Below are 5,113 nucleotides of genomic sequence, written 5' to 3' on the forward strand. Positions count from 1 at the left end.
ATTACCAACGAAAACATTTCTTCAGTAATTCTATTGGTTTTCCTCGTTTTCCTGGTAGTGTATAAGTATAAAAATTTTGAGGAAAAAATTTTTATTAGGGGAGGAATATGAACCGTGGGATGATTAAAAAAAATAGAATTTTCAAAATGGGATAAATGAGTATTTAAGAAAAATAATAAAATAAAATAATAAAAGTGTGAGGTAACTAAATAAATATATTAGAGAAAGGAAAATTGTTTATATATATGAAATTACTAGTATAAAGTTATATCTGAAATTACTGGTATAAAGTTATATCGAGAGAATTTCTTATCTCTTTATATTTTATTTTACTAGATAGACAATATAGATATTTTTTTTAAGAGGATGGATGATTGCTGTGATGCCAGACATGTGAGACATGTGTGTATGATGATTTTAATTGAGTTGAATTAATTAAATGATGAAATGTTAAGTAATTGAATGATTGGGCTTATTAGGATGACTTTAAAAAAATTTAGAGAATTTTTAAATTGTATAGAATTATGTAAAACTGACATGGTTGACATGAGATGGAGTGGAATTTCCAAATATTGGATAATAAAAATAAATAATCCTAGGGTAACGAGGAATGTTAGTGTCAATCTAAGTGAAAAAATGGGAAAGAATTTGAAAGTTTAGGAACTTGTTGACAAATTATATTGTGAAAATATATATGAATGAATCATTATTCATCAGGAAACCAATGAATGATAAAAATGGTTTCCATCATATAAGCACATCCTCGTGTTTTTCTCCTTTATTTATTCTTTTTTTCTTTTCATGTTGGATCATAAATCTTTGGTAACAATATGGTTCCAGATTTTGTTACTGAACGAGTAAAGGTATGATAAACAAAGGAACTTTTCAACATGACTAATTAAGAATAGATGAGAAGCAGTTTTGTCAAAGTGATTGAATTCCAAACTTATATCATATGGATATTACCACTTTAATTTTTCCCTTTCAAAGGAATCGGTGCAGCAGCTCAAGTAACCAGAGGGAAGATAAGAGTGGATGAAGAAGGCAACAAATATATACAGTAACTGGTTATATGATATATGTTGCTATACTTAGAAAAACTAAATTGAAAAAAGGTATATTCATAAAAAATAAATAAAAAAAACTTCTAGTTACATTTATTCAATATGTAGACTTTCTATTGCTGAACAAAATGAAAATTACATCTGTTTCATAGACTTTTTAATGATAGAAAATGATACATCTTATTCATATGAAAAAAAAAGGGATGATAAATCTATTGTTTATTTGCCCTTATCGCTCTACAAACAAATTAACCAACTAATAAATAGCCCATTGGCAATATCTGAAATCAGATTTCCAAGCTATCAATATCTTCTCCTCGTTCTACAAATTTTCTTATCCAAGGAAATTTCAACCCTAAAGAGCTGCCAACCAAGTGATCTGGGAAAATCAAAGACCACATGATCTCGTATTCACAAAGAACATTCTAATTTAATATTATATAGAATGAATATACTAACATATTAAATCACCTGAATTAATCCCTATGTTTAGAAATCGGAGTGAAACATGGGTAGCATAAACGAGTTGTAGTCACCGAAAATCATATCATCTCCTTGATCTCCGTAGCTACTTGAATATTGGCAGTCAAAATATGTTTGTACGTCTTCAGGGAAGCTACTCGGTGTCAGTTCTAACTCTGACGACGAGGTTGGTGGGCAGTCTGTCACTGCTGTCATTTCCATCATTTCCTTGAACTTTGATGATTGAAGTAAGAGTCCTAGGGCTGATGTGGGATTCGCAGCAGCTGGCCGTAGTGGAATTAATGTGGTTTCACTAGGTTGGTAGGTTTGTTCGTTGTGAGGGAATGTTGGTCCAAGTTCTTGAGTAGGGTTAGGATGAGTTGAATTATCAGTGCCTATGATCATAGGGTTAGGAAGATTCAGATCATTACTGCCGTTACTGTTATTTTGATTGGGTTTCAGCCACTTAATGTACCGGCTAAGATCAGCATTCAGGCCGCCCCGGTGCTCTATACCATATGCGGCCGCAGCTTCTTCTTGAGGAGCTGCAAGAATTCAATGAGATCAATTGATTGAAGTTAGGATCAATCCGTTTTGCGTCATGTAAGGTAAGAATTAGGTTACAATAAGGGATGGTTTTGCAATAAGAAATAGCTTTGATTAATGTCAGGATTCATTTTGCATGTGAGAGTATGGTAAAGAAATAAGAAATCCCACAAGCATAAAACCTCAAGGAGGAATTACCAAGCGTCCCGAGATACAGGTACTTATTTCCAAACACTCTGCCAATCCGAGCCTCCCACCCTCCATTGTGATGATGCCTGAAATTGAAGTTAATTTTAAATTTAAAAATTGAAGTTATAAAGTGTATATAATTGAAGAACAAGGTTTCGTACGTAGAGTACCTAGAAACTCCTCGATATTTTGAAACCCCACGATTGCTTTTCCTATAAATTTGAATGTCAAAATGAATCAATTTGCAGTATAAATTAATTCATCATTTTAGCAATCCCTTATGCAGGGATTCATGTCCACAACCATTGATGCAAGAAGCTTAATTACCTTCTCAGTGATCCGATGTACTCTTCTCTAGACTTACCCTCCATTTCTTTCAGCTGGTTTTGGTATGTCGATAACTACCATTAATAAGAAGAAGAAGGGAAAAAAAACAACAAATTCCTTTGTTAATTCTAGATCCTGAAAACTATAGAGCTAAATCATCTAAATATTTTTTTTCTCATATCAATGAAATACTGATATAAAATTACCGGAAAATTAAGGATTGTCTCAGGACCCCAGTATTTCAATGCCGCTAAGTCATAGGCATGTGCTGCAACTTCTTCGTCATCATAGGCACCTGATCAATAGCAGTCATCACAAATGCCATAAAACTACCACTCGATCTCAAATTTCTTTTTTTTCCAATTTTTATATAACTCTCCATTGGTTTTATAAAGAAAATGCATGGATTAAACATGTAAACGTACCAAGGTAGACTGCATTATCCAAGCATGGGCAAAAATCCACCAGCCAGTGCCACGAAAAGACAATGAAAAGTTCACATTAATACAATATATTGTTCCATGATCATTTATATTGCGCTACAACTTGAAAAAAAAAAAAAAACACTAAAGCTAATGTAGGTGGTGAAATGAACCTTGTCGTCCTTTCTTGTTTTGAGATTCATTCCAGCAATTCTTATCCCACAAATGAACTTCATGTCGGCCGGTCCATCGATGCCTGAAACAATAAGTTATACAATGGTATCATTTTAGTAAGGAAAAAAGAAGAGAAATTAAGAAGGAAATTCAAAAAATTGATCAAGCAAATGAAGGCAGATGATTGATGACCTAGTAACACCACGATAAATGGAGCTACGTTGAGGAGGAGAGTCTCTTGGCACACTTCTCCTTTTTCGTTTCACCTTGGTAACACCATTAGTCGCATTGTTTCTGTTAATTGCTGTGTTTTTTGTGTTCTGCTGTGATAATTTCGCCATGAAACTGAGCTGTACGTTCAGTATAGCTAGTAGCTAGAATAATGTGAGATAAAAACAGAGAGATATGACGACCAAGTCCTCCAATGAGGAGGCTTTAAAAGGGATGATAGGGGAGCATAGGGTTATAAAAGTGTGTGCTGTCATAGACGAAATGGCCGGCTAGTGAGCGAACTGCTATGGAGGCCGTCTTCAACCGGCTCTTGTAGTTTTCATCTCTTGTTTCTTACCTATATTTTTATGTGCTGTTTCAATCGGATTGGCAAATCGAAGCTTTTCGCTTAGTAGTTTGTTGGTTAATCCACTTTTCGGCTATTTTTTTTATTTTTTTCTGTTTGATAATACATTAATATGTAATAATCATATACTTTGCAATATGTTGAAGTAATTATGTTTAATATGATTGGTTTAGATGGTGAAGAGATTAATAGGATAAAAACAATGTCATTCTTCCGCTCAATACAATAAAACTAGTTTTTATTTGCATTTGTCTAAAAACTTGCTCAAATGAATGCTACAATAACTATACACTAGTTTTAAAACCCGTGTAACGTTGCGAGTGTAATTCCAAATTAAAATTTAAAATTATAGAAAAACGTATCAATATAACTAATTGAAAAATATTAATTATAATTAATAAATATATTTAGATATAGTTGAATTGATTAATTGTAAAAGAGTTGTTAGAATGTTATTTAGATGACTATGCAAATATTTAATATACTCACTTTGCTTTAGAATTTATGTCTTTTTATTTATTTTAGAAGTTATTTTTTCTCATCAAGAACAAATTATTTTTTGACATATATCATCAAAATATAGTTTATTCATATCAAATATATAAAAAAATACAAATATAAATTACAATAATCTCTTTGAAACATTATAAAAATATAAAATAATTAAAAAGCAATAACTACTATTTAAAAAATAAGCAAAACATTTTTTTTTAAATCAGATAGTGAAAGCATTAATTTAAATTGAAATAAATAATTAATATAAACTAAATCACGCATACAAAAAAATGATGATATTAATTCAAGTTTTTGCACAAGCACATATTGTTTTTACATCTTGCACAAATTTTATAGTATCATAAATAATTATATTGAGTATCACCTAACTATTAGAGAAGTTGATAAATAAATGCAAATCTTTTAATCTAGTTTTTGTAATAAGATTTATCGTAAGATTGATAAGTTGATTTGAAATTTCACTATTAAAATTTTGACCTAAATAATAATTTTTTATCAATATTAGGATTAAACTCTATCCTTGAGAATCGCAAATCCATATTTTGATGCATATGATTTATAAAAAAATTGTTAGAAAAAAATAGATGGGGTTTTTACCCATTTACAAATAAATAAAAAAATTCATTAAATTTATCAAACTAACTTCTTAATTATGTATTCTTTCATCAAGATTTAATTGATGGATTGTTAAATATATTCTTAATAAAATAATATATTAATAATATTTTAAACTAATTATGTTTTAAAATGTGAATTTATATCGATAAAAAAATAAATAAAAAATAAAAATAGATCAAGCATTTACTCCTTACTCAAATTAAAAGGTGGAGCAATGC

General features: G+C 30.3%; 1 pseudogene; it reads right to left on the reverse strand.

Annotated features, from left to right (window-relative positions):
- Positions 1–1,553: 1,553 nt before the first annotated feature.
- On the reverse strand, positions 1,554–3,525 carry LOC105131969 (AP2-like ethylene-responsive transcription factor At1g16060; annotated as a pseudogene).
- Positions 3,526–5,113: the final 1,588 nt, after the last annotated feature.

The sequence above is a fragment of the Populus euphratica genome, unplaced genomic scaffold (genome assembly GCF_000495115.2).
Source record: "Populus euphratica unplaced genomic scaffold, PopEup_1.0 scaffold73.1, whole genome shotgun sequence".
Taxonomy (NCBI): Eukaryota; Viridiplantae; Streptophyta; class Magnoliopsida; order Malpighiales; family Salicaceae; genus Populus; species Populus euphratica.